Raw genomic sequence first — 21,519 nt, forward strand, 5'->3', positions numbered from 1 at the left:
AGCCGTATATACGTCAAATCAACAGTCTGTGTCCCCTCGAAACTATGCCAGTCTGTCATATCTTCCCACGCACATGCTAATGACAGTTTCCTTTTTCTCTGTCCGGCCTTTTTTCATCCAATCACAACGGTTAAGAGTGTTTTATCTTCCATAATAACCTTTGGTTATTCAGTATTCAAATTCACATACTCTTTTTCTCCTAAAATCTTCAAATCTTCCAACTTTCAAAAGTTCATATTTTCATCCTTACATTTCATCAATGGCAGACCAACCTCAATCACCACATGTTGAACATCAGCCAGAGGAACAACAACAGCAACAACAACCGGCACAACAACCTGAACAACAACCACCACCGACACCAGAGGAACAAGTTGTTAACAAAACACACTGTTCAATCTTCATCCAGCTCTGGTTAGGGCTAATAACGCACTTGATCACATGACTATTCGTCTATCAAGAGGAAATGCTGCTCATTCATTCTCCATCCCCAAATCAAAGGTCAGTATGGGGTATGAAACGCTCATTGACTACATCCGGCAATCCCCACTGGCTAGGGCTATCACTGGTGTACCTTCACGCCTTTATGGTGCCTGCTTGGCAAGATTCTGGTATACTGCTACCACTGCCACCACTCTCCAGAATGTTCCATGTATTTGTGGCATGGTACCCGAAACCATAACTTGCTCCATCACCGTTGAAGCCATCCGCCGTGCCCTTCAATTACCAGATGGACCGTTTGTCGATTCACCAACCAGCGATGTATTCAGAAGGGAGGTGCTAGAAATCATTGGGTTTACTCAACCAATTGCTCATACACCTTTGAGGAAGCATATGCCACCTCTTTGGTACTATTTCTTTGGGCTGCTGACCCAGTGCATCAGCCAGAAATCTGGAAGTTTTGACCAGTGCTCAGACTTTGAGCTTAAAATTGGTCATGGTTTGTTGTTCAACAGAAACATTGATTATGCTGGGGAGATTTATTTGAGGCTAAGGGAGATGGTGCAAGCACCTAAATGAACACATTTAATCTCCTTTCTAAGGTTCTTAAGTATGGTTTTTGAAAATGAGCTGGGTGAAACTTACCAGCAGATTGATGATCAATCATATGACCTGCCTCTAAAATAAGGGGGTATGCCAAAAGATGTACCTGCTGCTCCATATACTGGTTTGACACCAGGAATGCTCGAGTATCTTGCTGCTCGGGGTGGAGCTAACTAATCGACTGCCTCTGGTTCTGCACCAGCTGAGGGGGAGGGTCCTCAGCGTAAACCATCTACTCGTAGGAAGCAGCCAGCTACCTCAACTAGAACAGCCACCGTCTCACATACTGGTAAAGCAGTAGTTGTATTAGAATCTAGTGCTCTCTGATAATAAAGAACAGCCCTAGTCTTATATACTGACTACCCAATTCTAGTATTGGAATCCGTTGCTTATCTATTTCTTGGTAACAAACAAATCCAAACGTGCAAGAGCTGGCTCCAAGCAAATCACAGAGGAGATTTCACCAGTCTCAACTGCTGCTCCTACAAAGGATGTGGCTATGGAACCTGGTGCGTTTCTAGACCAAACAGCAGAAAATTCTAACATAATTAAAAATCTTTTAACTCCTGACTTGAAAAATGAAAGTGGAGTTAAAGTTATAACCTTGGCCCCCAAGCTGACTGGTTTTAAAACTAGTGTTAAGAAGAGTAGCAACTCATACTCTTCTAGCCAGACACTTCCATATTTTTCTAAATTGACCTTAATGCTATATCCTCTTTTGACAGTACAACCAGCAGAGCACTTACCTGAACCCCAAAGCAAAGTTGAACTGGGTCCTCATCGTGTTGAACCAGCTCAGGATACTGCACAGCCATTATGTTACTCGGATCATGATAAGAGTCTCACTCCTACATCATTATCAGCCAGAACTCTTACACTATCTGGGTCAACATGTGTCGCCAATGAGTTAGCAGACTCACAGCTGTACTTACAGACACCTTATTCTGTCTCATTCGTAGGGCTGACCAATTCACTAGTCTGTCCCCAAAGACCAACAACATATGCAATTGTTGAGTCAAATTTATTTGGTTCTATAGTTGTTAACATAAAATGTTCTATTGTTTCAGTTCTTAGTAGGGTAAATGAACAGGAAGAGGGGGAGCAAGTTAAAGATGTTATTATTCCTACTGATGAGATTGCTGCCTCTGCTACTGGTGTTGGTGCTACTGTTTCTCCTACGGGTGGTGTTGATGCTAGTACTGTTGCTTCTACAGCTGCTGGTGATTCTGCTCCCAGTATTGCTGCTTCCACTACTGAACCTTAAGTGGAAGATAAAATTATAGTGGATCCTCCTGTTCTTAAAAAGGTAATTAACACTATTGTCAAGGATGTTCTACTTGATGAACCTGTCACTGAACCAAAGGGTGATGATAAAGCTGCTGATTCTGCTGCTGATTCTGCTGATGCACACAATGTTATTGTGGATGCCAGTACTTGTGCTACTTTTCCATCTGATTCTAATGTACAGGATGTTATCATGGATGCTGGTACAAGTGCTACTTTTCCATCTGACTCTGGTGCATAGGGTAATATTGTTCAGGAGGTTCTTGATTTTGATGATGCTGCCACTAACACTGTTACTTCAACTGCTGTTATTACTGAAGTGGTTACTAGTGGTGGCTTGCATGCTGATGATGATTCCTGGCCTTCTTTTCTTCAGGATGTTAGCTATGTTTCCAAAGAGCCAAAGGTTGATATCGCTACTACTAATGTTATTCCAGATGTTTCTGATCTTCAATCGGGACAATTTATTACTGTGGATTCCACTGGTAATCTACAAGTTTCTGACTCAATACCAGATACTTTATTTAAAGGTGCTGCAGATGCTGCTTCTTCACCTACTACTGCTACTGGCTCTACGAAACCCATTATGGATGCTGGAACCTCTGCTACTGCCACTACTGACTCTTCTCAGGCTACTATTTCTGTTGAGAAGAAACCATATGTGTGCCAGGTGCCAGATCCTGATGAAGTTGTAACTAACTTCATATATCGGGGAGCATCTATCACTCCCAGAGTTGCTCTGCTGGTGGATCAGCTAACTATTGATCCTCAAACTGCCAGAGTCTCAGCCAGCAAATTGCCTCGCAAAGAGTTGAGTGAACTGTTGCCTCAGCTTGATCGACCAGCAAGAGAAGAGGTATATGAGAGGCTGGCTACTTTAGAACAGATCAACGAGTAGCCATATTATCAATATTTTGGTATGGCTCCAGCTGCTTCTCCATGGCCTGGTACATGGAGGCCTCTCAAGTTCATCATAGATCCCACTACTTTTAAGTTTATCATGCAACAACTTCCTAATTCACCAGTACCTTCTGATTCATCAGCTTCTTCCTCATCATCTTCTTCATCTGATGGTGATGCTGATCAAGGTACTGGTAAGGAAGAGCTAGTCATTCATGATAATGTGACTGGCTCCAAAGATAAAATAGTGGATCTCACTGATGATGCTAATAATGATGCTGACAAGGATACTGAAAGGACCCGTTCATATACCTTATAAACGATTCACAATAGTTGAGTTCATCGCGAGGTTCTTGACCTCTATATGATACATTTTACAAACATTGCATTCGTTTTTAAAAGACAATCTTTCCTTACATCGAAAGTTGACGATATGCATACCATTTCATAATACATCCAACTATAATTGACTTAATAATAATCTTGATGAACTCAACGACTCGAATGCAACGTCTTTTCAAATATGTCATGAATGACTCCAAGTAATATCTCTAAAATGAGCAAATGCACAGCGGAGGATTTCTTTAACACCTGAGAATAAACATGCTTTAAAGTATCAACCAAAAGGTTGGTGAGTTCATTAGTTTATCATAAATAATCATTTCATAATTTTAATAGACTACAAGATTTCATATTTCCAGTTCTCATAAACATACGTCCCATGCATAGAGACAAAAAAATCATTCATATAGATTGAACACCTGGTAACCAATATTAACAAGATGCATATAAGAATATCCCAATCATTCAGGGACATCCATCGGACATGATATAAAAACTCGAAGTAATAAAGCATTCCGGTACTTTGGATGGGGTTCGTTGGGCCCAATAGATCTATCTTTAGGTTTCGCATCAATTAGTAGACTGGTTTACTAATTCTTAGGTTACCAAGTAAAAGGGGTATATTCGGCTTCGATCATTCAACCATATAATGTAGTTTCGATTACTTATGTCTATTTAGTAAAACATTTATAAATACACATGTATTCTCAGTCCTAAAAATATATATATTGCAAAAGCATTTAAAAAGGGAGTAATGAAACTCACCTAATGTATTTTGTAGTAAAAATACATATGACTATATTGAACAATGCAGGGTTGGCCTCGGATTCACGAACCTATATCATGTATATATATTAACACATATCATCACATAATTCCTTCTATATAATATTTATATATATATAAAGTGTTGTAGTTTTATACATATATATACTTTATATCTTCAGTTATATTTTACGCATAGTTATTTTGTAAAAATAATCAATATTCATACATATATTTATATATATTTGTAATTGGTATTATATTAAAAATCAATAATTTGTTAAATGTAATATCTATATAATTAACGTTAATAATAATAATAGTTAAAATAATAATTTTACTAATGAGCATAACAATAATAATAAATATAATAATAATAATAATAATAATAATAATAATAATAATAATAATAATAATAATAATAATAATAATAATAATAATAATAATAATAATAATAATAATAATAAATAAGTGATAAACAATAATAAATGTGTATACCCTCAAAAGCTTGTAGTAAAAAGAAGTGCTCCAGATCGGACTCGAACTCGAGACCTCTCGCTTATCCCCTAACATTCCAAACCACTCAACAATTTATGTCTTTGTTATTTAATATGAACCCATTTATTTTTATCATATTCCCTTCGGCCCAACAGCAACCAATAGAATTCGGCCCATGTTGCCTCAATAGTCTAATAACACAGCCTGATCCCACAACAATTCTTCATGGGCTTCGCAGGTTGGGCTCAGTTTACTTAATGGATTGATCACAATTTGAAAGTTTTAAAAGTCCAATAACAAAAAAAAATATTTGCTGTATATAATAATCGATGGTATTGTAGGGTTCGGTTTCATCATCAATACATCATCAAAATCATTATCATCATCATACAACTTCACATCGATACATCATCATCCATAATCGTCATTGACCTTCATCATCAATAAAAAAATGGCCACTTACTGCCTTTCATTTTCAAGACTATCCATAAACAATTTTATACAAAACGGGTCCCGTAGCAAACAAAAAAATAATGAACGTCTACCCTTCATGTTCCCCACCTTGAGCACTATCATGGTATATATCTTTATTTCAAAGTTTTGGCCCCATTTTATAGAAACAACATACGTGCCCCTAATTGTCTCGGCCCACCATAAATCAAAGGAAATTTCGGTTTCATGGTTTTCATAGTGGAATGGTTCTATAAAACAAAAAATGAGTTGGTGGCTTCTATCTGGAATTTTTTGAAGCGTAAAGAATAACCACATGTGCATGCCGACCCCTTTTAAACCTCATCATAAAAGAATATCAATTAATCAATCAACCACTTTTCTTGGTCGGCCAAAATGTGGTACTAGTTCCACTTGCATCATTATTTAAGGCACTATGTACATTAATATTGATCTATTAATAGATTAAATTTAAACTGAAGTAGAAAGGTGGTTGTAGCAGCAACAATGCGAGAAAAAGAAAAAAATACATGGTGTCTTGATGGTTGTTTTCGAAGATGCTCGGTTGTGGTGATTGTTTCAAGGTTGAAGGATGATGATAGAAGTTTTAAGTTAGGTGTTCATGGTGATGTTGAGAGTAGTGATGTGTACTTCGATGGTGGCCGAGGTGATATGGATCTCAAAAAATAGAAGGTGAAGAGAGCAAGTAGTAATGGTACACGATGTATAGAATGTTTTATAGTGGCGTGTTTGGTTCTCGATCATAAAATAGAAATATAGACTTACAGGCATAGCAGTAGCATGATGGTGGCTTGATCAAAGTAGAGATTGGAAATCATAAGATAATAGGTGGGTTTGGTGATTCACAAGAGTGGTTTACAAGGAAGGGAGGAAGAGAAAAGATATGGGAACGGTTTAGGGTGACAACGATGATGGTTATGGATTTCTGAATGATATGTCATAGGAATTAAAAACTAATCGATTTTTTATAATGGATTGATGGTTCGACAAACTCCAATCAAGAACAGAAGATAATAAAGTAAAAGAAGAAAATTTGATGTCACTTACAAACAGAATTTGTTTCTTGTGATTGTTCAGTATTGGTGTGCAGTGAAATGGATGTCGACAGTTAACAATATCATATATGAATTCGACATAAACAAAAACTGAAGAAGAAAAAATGAAAAGCAAAAAAAATGGGAATTCAACAATTCGTACCACTGAGGTTGATGTCTAACAGATTTTTTTGTTTTGTTACTAAAGCTGAGGGCACAGAATCGACTTTAGATTAAAATCAGATAGTTGATCCATTTTATCAGTATTATTTAACATTATTTATGAATATAAATATATTAATAAAAATACCAATAATATTAATAATAAAATTACTAGTAATATTATTAATAATCATCTTTAAAATAATGCTAATAATAAAGATAATGGAAATTTTAGTAAAAAGATAAGTTTAAATAATATTAATGATAATCATGATAAAAATGATGGTAATCCTATTGAAACTAATAATAATGCTAATTATAATATTATTAGTAGTTCTTAATAATAATAATACTTAACAACAATATTAATATTAGCCATTATAATTTTACTACTAGTTATAATAGTATTAATATTATTAATGTTAATAATAATATTAGTAATGATATATATCGAATTTCATTTTTTTATATTATAATATCATTAATACTGATATTAGTATTTATTTTACGGGAAGTAGTATTAGTATAATAATTTAATATGTTTATATTACATATTATTAATGATGTAATATTTAACAACTCTCTACTATATATAATAACATATATTGATTATTTATATCTTATATATATTACAACATACATATAAAAATAATTACACATAAAAATCATATTTTTATATATGGATTCTTTTTAAATTACACTCAAAAATTTTGAATCTTATTTTACATAATTAATCTTAAATGTTTAAATTTTAAATTTCCAATTATCATAGATACTTACGTTTATATATATATATATATATATATATATATATATATATATATATATATATATATATATATATATATATATATATATATATATATATATATATATATATATGTACACATATTATTTACAAATAATTGTTCATGAATCGTCGGGCATAGTCAAAGGTTAACTGATTATATGAATATAGTTCCAACATTTTTGAGACTCAACATTACATACTTTAGTTATCGTGTCGAAATCATATAGAGATTAAGTTTAAATTTGGTCAGAAATCTCCAGGTCGTCACAGATACCAGTGGTTCTAAACCTTCGGGTGAAGGTAAAAATTATGGTGATCATGGTGACGAGTCAGATTCTGACCTTCCACCTCCACCACCCCACGGAGGTAGTCCTGTGTTAGCTGCTACTGACCACCCCTCAACCAGCTATGTTAAATTTAATGCTGATGAGGTGGCTGACATCTCCACATTGGCTGTCTATAAGACACTCACCGAAGTTACACCTGATCTGCAAAACACCATTCGCACAGCTATTGTTGATAGCGTGACTGAAGCCATACGCAACGCTGGGCAAGTTACCTCCTCCAATATTGAAGCCCAGCTCAAACAAGTATGTGCCTTTACAGATCTTGCGGTGGATGCCATTGTCAGACAACATGAAGAGGAGGAGGATTTAAAGATACGAATCATCTCTCACAATGAGTATACTGAGGATATTGCCCGTGTTCAAGCTGATTTGGACGCTGCTAATCGCAGAATTCTTTTTCTTAATGAAGAAAATACGGTGCTCCATGAGAGATTGGATTCGCAGGAACAACAAATGGCTAACATGATTCCTGCTTCTGCCTATGTTCAAATGGTAAAAAAATGCAACGCCTGGCTGCCCTTCAGGGTGATGTTAGGGCCATTGTTGAACAGATGGCTATGGGTGTTTCAAGGAATGAAGTTAGGGCTTCCAACCTCCTTCATCGACAATTTGGCGTGGATCCTGGTGCCCATCTTACTCCTGAAGTTGCTGACTGGAACAATTTTGCCATCTCTATTCCAGATTCAGATAGTGACCTTGATGCACAGGTCTCCCCTATTCACCCTTCTGCCCCTGCTGATGATAAAAAGGGGGAGAAGAAATCTAAAAAGAAACTCAAAAAGAGAAAACAATCAGAGGGGGAGGATGAGCATGAAAAGGCTCCAAAACAACCAATGAGGGATGGTGATGGTGATGGTGATGGTACTACTGGTCAAGACTCTGGCACTAAGCCCAGCAACGCTCATACTGAAGCTGGTGTGAAGCTGGTGTACAGGCAGCTGGTGAATCTTAACCCAGTATGTCTGCCTCGTCAGTGGATGATATTGGTTCTGGAAGTAAGCCCAGTGATGTTTCTCCATTGGCTGTTGCTGAAGCTTTTGTTGTTTCTCAAACTATTGAAAGAAGAATGAAAAGAAAACTAGAGAGACATCAGAAGAGACAGCAAGATTTAAATGATGCATTCAATGTCAAATGGGATGCCTATGTTGCTCTTAAATACCACAGAATTGAGCGTAGGAGATGGCTGACCCCAAAAAAGAGAGACATTGATGATGATCTGATTAGCATTGACAAATTCAAAAAGGATGCACGAAAAATAAATGCTAAGTTCATGGTCAAATACGACAAAAAGAGGGCAAAGCTGTATGCTGAGCGAGCAGACAGGATCAAACGGATGACTCCTGAAGAAATGAAAGATTATCTTGCATCTACTAAGTCAGGGGGAGGAGTTAGAGCAGAAATTTTTATGAAATGGTTAGATGCTATGTTAGAAACCAGCTCATTTTCTCGACCAACATCTTCTACATAGCCAGCTACACAACAAAAGCTAGCAGAAATAATCAATCTTGATAATGATGATGTTCAGGGGGAGCATCTTGCTATTGTTCCCTACCTGCCTCCAGAAGAACTAGTATCAACACAAGAACCATCAGCTGAACCCAAGCCTATTGACAAAAAAAGGGTGAAATCCACTCCTAGGGACAACCAGCCCCTCAGGAAAGGACCCCTATTTGAGGCAGCTGATGAAGGTACTGTGGCAGGTATGCCAGCCGATACTAATCAGTCAGCTAGTACTAAAGACACAGCAAGGAGTGCTATGAATGAAGACCCAGCCAGTAGTGTGTTGCTAGGTGAAACAAGTGTTGAAGACCCAGCAAAGGTGGACGTGCTGGGTGCTAAACAAGATGATGATATGGTTAATCCTGCTGAATTTACAGTCTGGGGTAGTGGAGATCACTTATTTGTTCAATCACCTATCTCTCCCCAGACCCTCACTAATTTTAACAGAACACAGGATAATCGTGTTAATCAGTTTCCAGTGAGTTCATCTGGCATAGGTGAATCAATCATGTATCCTCCATCTTCCCCAAAACGTCATGGTAAACACAGAACTTGGGAAGATGATTCAGTTACCCGTGGTGAGCCAGACTTATTTAAAATGAATCCAGATGAAAGAGATGCTTACAGGCTGGAGATCACTGTACAAGAATTGCTTGAGCAAAGACGAGCTGCTATTAATGAAAGGATATGCCAAGTTAGATTACTGCATCATCCCCTTGATCAGCCACTCTACATCACTGCCTTGACTTATGGCATTGAAATTGGTGTATACTTAAACAACAGTGGTTAAAGGCTCTCTACTGATGAGGAGAAAGCTCAATTTCAAGATGCTCGCCAGCTGGGTATGGATCTAAGGGAGTATCGTGCTGCCCTTAGAACTGAAGAGGGTAGAAAGATGATTGAAATAGCAAAATCCCTGAAAATTACTGCCGACGATTATTTGTTGGGCTTACAAGCTAAAATTCAAAGAAGGGAGGCTGTTGATGCTGAACTCGCTGAGAGGGTAAGGCTTCAGGATATAGAAGACAAATTGGCTGCTGATAGAAAGCAAGATGCTGAGTCTCTAAAATTAGCCAAAGCCATTGTCAAAGAACAGGATAAGGCACTTGATGAGATGGAAGCACCTGCTACTGCTCCTATAGAATCTGTCCGTACCATTGAATTTCCTGATCATTATTATAGGAGTAGGTATGGTGATGTGATGAATAGAAGATCCAATCCCAGCAGGATCATCAAAGTGAACAGAGGGTCAAAAAGAGCTTTCAATGTCATAAGGGAGAATAAGGTTCAAGAAAGAATAAACTATGACGAGTTAAGATCCCTAGGATTTAGTGAATGGATGGAGATCTTGGAGAATTTCTTTGGTAAAGGTGAAAGTGCTATCAAAAATGAAGGTATTTCGTATGCCCGAGAGACATTAAATTAACGTGGCTAATATGTTTTGATCCAAGTTGGGTCATACCCAATAACAAGCTTATCGACACCTTATACGTATTTAATATTAACGATTGGATCATTGATTAAATACGCGTCACTTGAACTTTAAGAAAAACGGTTTTCTGAAATATTACTTGATGTGTATATATATAAATTATGAAATAATTTATATAATTTGGATTTAATTATTTATAGGTTAAATAATTAATAAATTTATGTTACATTTTATATAAATGGGTTTTATATAATAAAATGTACATAAATAAAATTGGAAGTTTATAAAATAGTTTTATAAAAATTAATTCTTTTATAAAACTTATTTTATAATACAAGTTTGGAAGTGGCATGGGAGTTTCACAAGCATGCTAATTTTTAATTAGCTTTTAGTGTTACTTCCAAAGATTCCATGGGATAAGTTCCAAGACCTCTTGGAGACTTAAACACTTGAACATACATGAAAATATACATCAAATAACAAAGAAAAAAACTGCATCATTCCCTTTTGGAGCTGCTGTATTGCCGTGACATTTAGAGGGAAAAAGGGTGCTCATTTTCTTCTTTGCAAGCTTGTTTTCAAGTGCCAATAAAATCCTAACTAAAGCTAAGGTGTTGGTGCATAAGTTTGGGGTATAATCACTTGAGGTTTCATCCATTTGAGGCTCCATTCATCATCATCATCTTCATCACTCACTACCTAGCTTGGAGAAGGTATAAACTCTTTACTTGCTTGTAGTTTGTAAGTATGTTTCACAACTTGATCCTTATTAGGATTTAACTTTAATTGGTTAAAGATTAACAAGTTCTAAATGGTAATACTTACATGCTTCCGCTTTAATTTGATTCTTAAAATGTTTTAAGTATTGTGAAACTTGTTAAATCCCAACAATGGTATTTAGAGCCGAGGTTGTTGAAATATGCTTCGAGATGATCTTTTAAACCCACTATATATTTGCATTTTATGAACATGCATGCAAGTAAAATGCAAAAACTTTGGGTTTTGGGTGGTACCTCATTTTGGCCGAATTTAGAAGGTCCAAAAGATGGTTTTGGGTTTGCCATTTAGTTCATATTTTGTTGTATGTTGTAATTCACAATCAAGCCTAGACCTTGTGTTTGAATGGTTGCATGTTTGGTTGATTAATTATTCATTTGGTATGTAATATTAATTATTCTTTTGGCATGTAATTTATTCATTCATTTGTTATGTAATTTATTTTATATTTGGTATGTAAAGTAGATTAGGTTGTATTTTCATTTTCTAGAGAAAAATGTATTAGGATATATATTTTTTGTAAAGAGTATGAAGATACACAAGATGGATCAAAGGAAGAACACATGCATTTGGATGCAAAATTTAGTGGGAGATGTTAAAATCTCCTACTTTGTGTTATAAACCCTTAACCGGTGGCATTTGTTTTCGGCTAAACAAATGTCTACTAAATTGGCTTGATTGTGAACATATTGTTTTGCATGCTTAGTTGTTTATTGTATGATTGTGGATTGTATGTTTGTATGCTACAAGTTAATCACACAAGTTAACAACAAACTAAAATTGCAATTTAATTGGTTAAATTAGACATTAATAAACAACATGCAAAACGACAATTTAATCGGTTAAATTAAAAATGGCTAAAAGGACATTAATACACGGTTATTAAGAACATGATAAGGATCATATATATAAAATGGTTTATATCAAGTAATTGGCCTAATTACAAGACATGAAAATGAATTTTCAAGTAAACCATACACTAAATGCATGTTGGTGTATGGTGTAAAAGTTTTCTCAAACTAGAATTAATGAAAACTTAAAATCCCTTATTAACATGGCAAACAAGTTAAACGCCATCCTTTTGTGTGACACTTAAAAATATTAGGGAACTCATACTGGGATAAAGGTCACCTAACCATTATGACCAAACTAATATGATTAAGGTGCATTTCGCATGCTTGTGGGATAAAGGTCACCTAACCACTTGTATGTTGAATTTACACGTTAGCACAAGTAGGACGACTTGATTTGGGAATCATGAACTTAGGGTCACCAAAGTATGAGGAACAAATAGGCGTTGATGGGATAAATATGCCATGCAAAAGGATTGCATGATCCCATAACTTAGAAGTTGCAAAAGGATTGCAATTGTCATATAATGACTACCTAGCTAAATCAATGACGGGATAAAGGTCACCTAACCGAAATTTGGTTTACCGTTGGATTCTAAAATTTAATAAATATCAATTGGATTTAAAGGGTATTGATTGTTAGATTAAAATTAATACTTAAACAACTTTGTTAAATTTTGTAGATGGCCGCCAATAACAACAACATTCCAAACGCACCAATAAACTTTAACAACCTATTGTTGAGGTCAATCCTCGAAAAGGAAAAACTCAACCATACGAACTTCATGGATTGGTTCCGCAATCTAAGAATTGTACTCAAACTAGAGGACAGGGCGTATGTGTTGGAAGACCCCATTCCTGATCAACCGGACGAGGATGATATGGAAGGCATGGCTTATTGGGAGAAATATTGCACCGATTCATTGCAAGTTTCTTGGCTCATGCTTGGGACTATGATACCCGAACTCCAAAAGGATTTTGAGCATCATAGTGCATATGACATGATCACACAATTGAAAGAGATTTTCCTTCAACAAGCTCGTGTCGAGCGCTTTGAAACGGTCCGAGTGCTTCATGCATGTCGGATGGACAACTTCCAATCCGTTTCATTTTATGTCCTTAAGATGAAAAGCCTAATTGATCGAGCAAACCGTCTAAATTGCAATGTGTCTAATGAATTAGCCATGGACCTTATTCTCAACTCATTGTCAAAAAGGTTTGACACATTTGTAATGAATTACAACATGAATGGTTGGGATAAAAGCATTGGCGAATTACATACCATGCTTAAGACGGCAGAAGCAAGCATGGGTAAAAGGGCTTCACCCGTTTTTACGATCAATGAAGGCGGGTCCAAAAACAATAACACTTCTAAGCCGAAGGCGGCTAAGAGGAAAGGACCTGCCTACCAAAGCAAGGGCAAGGGAAAGGGGAAGATGGTTACCCCAACCAACAATAGCAAGAAGTAAAAGGTTGCTGGTAAAGCTAACCCCAAGGAAGATCCGTGTTTTGGTTCAGTGAAATGGGTCACTGGAAACGCAACTGCCCGGTCTACCTAAAGGAGATGAAGGAAAAGAGGGATGCAGGGCAAATCTCAGGTAATGTATATATGGTATACATTGAGCTTAGTATTACTTCTTCTAATACATGTTTATTAGACACAGGATGTGGAACTCATATTTGCAATTCTTTGCAGGGGTTCAAAAGAAGTAATCAAGATGCGGGAACAACAAGTCTCTTCATGGGTAATGGAGCAAGGGTGCAAGTGAAAGCTCATGGAGACTTTGTTTTGAAGCTTCCAAGTGGTTTGGAGCTTATTTTGAAAAATGTTTTGTATGCACCCAATTTATCTCGAAACATTATTTCTTTATCCCGTTTGAAACAATATGGTTTTAATCTTAATTTCATTAATGATGATATCCATGTTTCTTTAGATAAGGTGTTCTATTTTAAGGCTTCGCCTTCGAATGGTATTTATAAATTGGTTCATGATGACACATCATACAATAGCTCAATGTTCCATGCAAACACCAAGAAACTCAAAAGGGATTTGAGTGATTCCTACTTATGGCATTGTCGCCTTGGTCACATAAACAAGAATTGAATGCATACACTTTAAAAGAATGGACTTTTGAAATCAAATGAACTAGACTCGTTTGATGTATGCGAATCTTGTTTACAAGGCAAAATGACTAAAGCACCTTTCAAAGGGACCTATGAAAGGGCTAAAGACTTATTAGGATTAATACATTCGGATGTATGTGGACCTTTTAAGCCCATGACTAGGAAAGGTGAAAGATACTTCATCACTTTCATTGATGACTTCAGTCATTTCGGATATGTCTATTTATTAAGGCACAAGGACGAAACTTTTGAAGCATTCAAAGAATATCAAAACGAAGTACAAAATCAACTCAACAAGACAATTAAGGTACTTCGTACCGATAGAGGAGGTGAATACCTAAGCGATGCTTTCCAAGATCATCTTAGAAGTTGTGGGATTATCTCGCAACTCACTCCTCCTGGAACACCCCAACTTAATGGAGTTTACGAATGGAGGAACCGAACCCTAATGGATATGGTTTGATCTATGATGGCTAGAAGCTCATTACCTCTATCATTTTGGGGTTATTGTCTGTGCTTCGAGGCTCGTATTCTAAATATGGCCCCAACCAAGAAAGTGGAACGAACTCCTCATGAGATGTGGTTTGGAAAACCTCCATCTCTATCATACTTAAAGGTATGGGGATGTGAAGCTTATCCTAAGCGTTACGTCCCTAATAAGTTGAATGCTCGATCCACGAAGTGTATCTTCATAGGATATCCCAAGGATGATATGGGATACTATTTCTATGATCTAACCGAGCAAAATGTATTTGTTGCTCGAAAGGCTGAATTCCTTGAAACTAAGTTCCTATTGGAAGGAAATAGTGAAAGGAAGATAGATCTTGAAGAGGTTCAAGATCAAGAAGATGATACACAATTGGTTGACACTAGCACTCAACATGAATATATTGAGAGTGATCAAATGGATGATCAAAATACACAAGACGTTCGCAGATCTGGTAGGATTAGTAATCCTCCTGAGAGATATGGGTTTCTCATGGATGGTTGCTATGTGGTTGATTTGGATGAACCAACAAACTACCAAGATGCTTTATCAAGGATTGATAAGGATAAATGGCAGGAAGCCATGAACGCTAAGATGCAATCCATGTATGACAACCAAGTTTGGAAACTTGTTGAACAACCCACTGGCTCAAGGCTGGTTGATTGTAAATGGCTTTTCAAAATGAAAACCGACATACATGGAAACTTGGATACATATAAAGCTAGACTTGTAGCAAAAGGTTTCACTCAATCTCAAGGGGTTGACTATGATGAAACTTTTTTTCCTGTGGCAATGCTAAAGTCTATTAGGATATTACTTGCCATTGCTGCTCATTATGATTATGAAATATGGCAAATGGATGTCAAGACCGCTTTCCTAAATGGACATCTTGAGGAAGATGTCTATATGGTTCAGCCTGAAGGTTTTGTTGATCCGAAATATCCTAAGAAGGTATGCAAGTTAAAGAAGTCAATCTACGGATTGAAACAAGCATCAAGAATGTGGAATCATCGTTTTAATGAGGAGCCCAAGAAATTTGGCTTCATTAAAAATGGTGATGAAACTTGTGTATACAAGAAAGCTAGTGGGAGCACTATCATGTACCTTGTATTATATGTGGATGATATATTATTATTTGGGAACGATATTCCGGCAATGCAAGGAGTTAAAACTTGGTTAAGTAAATGCTTCTCCATTAAGGATCTTGGAGAAGCATAATACGTTTTGGGGATTGGGATCTACAGGGATAGATCCAAGAAACTGATAGGTTTGAATCAAAGTGCATACATTGAAAAGATCTTGAAAAGGTTCAAGATGGTCAACTCTAAGAAAGGTTTGGTACCCATTCAAAGAGGAACGCCTCTCAGTTCATCTCAGTGTCCTACCACGAAAGATGAACAAGAGAGAATGAAGAAAGTCCCATACGCATCTGCTATTGGGTCAATCATGTATGCAATGATATGCACTAGACCAGATGTATCATGCGCTCTTAGCCTGACTAGTAGATACCAGAATAAAACAGGAAACAGTCATTGGATTGCTGTCAAAAGTATATTGAAATACCTTAGGAGGACTAAGGATATGTTTCTAATATATGGGTCTGGTGAGGAGGAACTCGCTGTAAAAGGTTACGTGGATGTGAGTTTCCAAACTGATCGAGATGATTCTCGATCACAATCCAGTTATGTCTTCACATTAAATGGAGGTGCGGTCTCTTGGAAGAGTTCGAAACAGGATGTTGTTGCTTTATCCACTACAGAGTCGGAGTACATCGCCGCATCATTGGCAGCTCAGGAAGCTGCATGGATGAAGAAATTCATCGACGACTTAGGAGTTGTCCCTTCCATTCAGGACCCTCTTGAGATCTTTTGTGACAACGAGGGTGCGATTGCTCAAATCAAGGAACCTCGTGCTCACCAAAAGACCCGTCACATTGAGCGGAGATTCAACTACATAAGGGATGAAGTTGAAAAGGGAAAGATATGTATTCGCAAAGTTCACGCAGATCTTGATATAGCGGATCCATTCACGAAGCTCTTACATGTTGCAAAACATCAAGGACATGTTAGTGCATTAGGGCTTCGATATTCTAGTGATAGGTTGAAATCTGTTTTATATATTGTAACGGAACGAAGTAGTTCAAACTCATTAATATAATTATGGTGTTAATTTATTAATCTTGAGTCAGGTTCCTATTTTGCATATTTTATCCATGAATAAGTAATTATTCTAAATTCCGTAGTCGATCACATTTGTGGGAGCAAGTGTGAGGTTTAGACTTTTATGAACTTGGATTGGTATACATTCACAGACTGAATGTGGGGCAAGGTTGCTACCAAGGTTCATAGATATTTGTGGGATACAAATATTGGAAGACCCGCCCTCAATATTTACTAAATGGAGCCATTGTGGTTGATCACATGTAATCTTGAGTAAAGGCGAATATCATTATATCCTCTGACCTGAGATACATATTGGGTTCGGATATTCACTAAGTATTCTGCCTTGATTCTTTCCTTCGCTATTCTGAAATACGGTAGTTCATAAGGAAGAGCTCAGGTGTGATACAAAGTATATATCTAGGACGTATGTAGTCAAGATGGAATTTGTCCCTCTTATTCGTTGGGAGTCAGATGTCTAAGGCCTGATAAAGTTAAATCTAGAAGAGAGTGATCACTCTGTGTCTCTTGGATTTAACATGACATCTAGGATGAAAGGATAAATGAAAGATTCACCTATTCATATTCGAGGTGGGAACTCGAAAGGGATGCTGTTATTGAATGGCACAAAGTCATAACATATTGGGGGTGATGGACGGTCGTTAGCTGGTATCCATCACTTGCATTAATTTCTTATGTTTCTCGTGCAACTGGGAGATTGAAGGTATTTCGTATGCCCAAGAGACATATTAAATTAACGTGGCTAATATGTTTTGATCTAAGTCGGGTCATACCCAATAACAAGCTTATCGACACCTTATACGTATTTAATATTAACGACTGGATCATTGATTAAATACGCGGCACTTGAACTTTAAGAAAAACGGTTTTCTGAAATATTACTTGATGTGTATATATATAAATTATGGAATAATTTATATAATTTGGATTTAATTATTTATAGGTTAAATAATTAATAAATTTATGTTACATTTTGTATAAATGGGTTTTATATAATAAAATGTACATAAATAAAATTGGAAGTTTATAAAATAGTTTTATAAAAATTAATTCTTTTATAAAACTTATTTTATAATACAAGTTTGGAAGTGGCATGGGAGTTTCACAAGCATGCTAATTTTTAATTAGCTTTTAGTGTTACTTCCAAAGATTCCATGGGATAAGTTCCAAGACCTCTTGGAGACTTAAACACTTGAACATACATGAAAATATACATCAAATAACAAAGAAAAAAACTGCATCATTCCCTTTTGGAGCTGCTGTATTGCCGTGACATTTAGAGGGAAAAGGGTGCTCATTTTCTTCTTTTCAAGCTTGTTTTCAAGTGCCAATAAAATCCTAACTAAAGCTAAGGTGTTGGTGCATAAGTTTGGGGTATAATCAATTGAGGTTTCATCCATTTAAGGCTCCATTCATCATCATCATCTTCATCACTCAATACCTAGCTTGGAGAAGGTATAAACTCTTTACTTGCTTGTAGTTTGTAAGTATGTTTCACAACTTGATCCTTATTGGGATTTAACTTTAATTGGTTAAAGATTAACAAGTTCTAAATGGTAATAGTTACATGCTTCCGCTTTAATTTGATTCTTAAAATGTTTTAAGTATTGTGAAACTTGTTAAATCCCAACAAAAAATACACTTAAATCTGAACTCCATCAGCTCTTCAAGAAAGCAAAAATGTTTGGGAATGCACCAGTAGTGAATGTAGAAGAAGTTCTTTCTCAAAAGCCTAAAGGAAAGCAATCTACTGGTGAAGGACCAACCGGAAGAGGCCCCATCATTCTACCTCCTCATATCCCTATATTTGACCCTGCTGATGTACCTAATCTGTTCCCTGAAGCCTGGAGAATCAAACAAAAGGAGCTATCTAAAGAAGAACGAGATAAAGATAAAGATAGATAGTCTCCTATGTGCTCAAATTGTATCTTTTGTTTAATTCACTTTTCATTTTGCTATTGTACATACTCTGTTGTATTAAAAGTGAAATGAGTTTATCTTCTATATCATATCAAATTATAAGATATGGATAACTCAGCAAAAGATTCCAAAAACAAACTTAAAAAGGGACAAATTTACTGCCTATTTTTCATTAGGTCCCTCGGTGCTGACTTTAGTGTTTTCTCTATATGTCATAGGTTTTGTCATCATCAAATAGGGGGAGATTGTTGAGTCCCCAAAATAATTAAGGATTTAATTATGACAAAACTGTAATTTATTTGCACTAAAATGTTATGTGCAGTCAGCACAAGTTTGTTTATGTATAGACAGTAGATATTGCTGTGTCGAGTGTTTAGTTTGCTGCTCAATCTACCAGCACAAGGTAGACAGTGTTCTTCAATCAGCACAGGATGTGTACTCAGCAAATCTAGAATATGAAGTGGCTCAGCAATAAAGAACTAGCACAGCTGGAATGCAGCTTACTACACAAGACAGCTATGCTCCATTATAAGCATAGTAGTTTCCTGAGTGGTCTACATCAATGGTACTATTCAACAGAAGTCAAAGACAAAGTTGAACAGAAAAGGACACGCGTCGGTGGCTGATAAGTGACCTTACAAGCCCACGTGGGAATTGAGAAGTTTAACGCATGTGTAGACATGGGTTATACTTTGTCAACACATAGGGAACACAACATTCTACTTGTTTAATCAAATAGTGGTGCCAAACCGAATTGGGGTGTTCCTACAAATAGCTACCAAAGAGGAAAGAGGAGAGCATGCTCTCTGATGTAGTTGTCCCCATAAGTACAGACATCCTATGTAACAGTGGACAATAGAACCATTACACGGTTAATAGGACTACTATAAATTGTTGTATCCACTATTGTAACAACTAGTGGTGTGGGTTTATTTTTATAGAGTCAAAACGTGTAATAGCTGTTAGTTTACCTCTTAGCTATAATCTAGGTAATCTGTATCAACCAACTATCATTCTGCCAAGGATAGTTGTGATTCTTTGTGATTCAATCAATAAAGAATAACTGTTGAAAATTACCTGTGACTCTATTTATTTGCATGCTTGAATACTAATCGTGTTTAACTGTTAAGTTATTTTAAAAGAAATTGTATTGGCCCCCCCCTCCCCCCCTCTACAATACTCCTGTTATTATCAAGGGACCAACATTAACCTCATGAGTCCAGCCTCACAAATCAAGACTGACTCCCGGCATCCAACCTCACAAATCAAGATCGAATCAACTGGTGCACATATAATCATATAATCAACACAACATATCAACAATATACTATCGTGGCAATCTAATCGGGCGGTCAGGGCAACAGTAGCACAACTAGCTACTCTATACTAAAATCTGAAAGGATAGTTCCACTCACCGATATCCACAAGTACTCAGTGGTCTAATATTACTGAGTCTTCTGCTTACTCTTATCACCTCAGAATAATAAAATCCAAGCCAGTAATCATATCTCAAAAATATATACTGAATCAAAAGCATTGTTTTGGTCGAATTAATTATACATGAAATCCACACAACATATTTTTAACATCAAACAAGTATTAAAAACACTTTTCACACAAGGTTCATGCCAAAAGTCATTTAACACGATTTTTAACATAAACCCTAAAATCATTATTTCTAGAAATATTAATCAAATAATTCATGCATATAACAAATATTTCGTACAAAACATATATAGTTTACAACGATTGCCAATTTTATCATACAACCATCACTTAACATGATCTAATCATTTACTCGTATTCGTAACCAAACTTATAAAAACTACACTTTTAATTCATACAAATCAACCATGTTTTAACTATACCAATCATGAAAATATTATATAAAAAACATGTATATATAACCATCAACAATCATCAATTTTTTACAAAAATGATAACAAATAACTAGATTCAATCATTTGCCCTAATTATAATAAAACTTATAAAAATTCATTAATCATATTACTCAACAATCAGCAATCTCGAATCATATAAATATCGTATAGTCATATTCAAGCAATTCATTCAAGCCTCATATAGCTGTAGCTTAAATCATATATATATATATATATATATATAACGACTATAACAACGGTCTTTTTCGACCAACTAACACATAAATTAATCAATATAATCAACATAAATTAAAAGGAATAAAAATCTATTTACCTGGACACGGTTGTGGTTCTCAACGATACGATAACACAATTGTTATTTGATTAAGATAATAAAGATCAAAAGTAGCTAGCATATAGTGTGTGTGTGCGTGTGTATGTATGCGTACCATGTATCTATGTTAAAACAAGTGTGAAGCTTAAACAAATGAAAATAAAATGCACCAGGGACCATCGATCTTCCTTTGTTATTAAGTGTAACACGTCACTTAAAATAGATTTATTTTATATGGCTTTTATCCGTTAACTAAAACACAATGCATTTATTAGGCAGCCCTAACGAAACCCAAAACAACTAAACAGATATTTCCCATAACCATCGTCACAAAAGACTTCATTTGTCTACTTAATAAATACTCCACTCACAATTTATTATTTCACTTTTATATTTA

This window comes from Rutidosis leptorrhynchoides, chromosome 1, assembly GCF_046630445.1.
Source record: "Rutidosis leptorrhynchoides isolate AG116_Rl617_1_P2 chromosome 1, CSIRO_AGI_Rlap_v1, whole genome shotgun sequence".
NCBI lineage: Eukaryota > Viridiplantae > Streptophyta > Magnoliopsida > Asterales > Asteraceae > Rutidosis > Rutidosis leptorrhynchoides.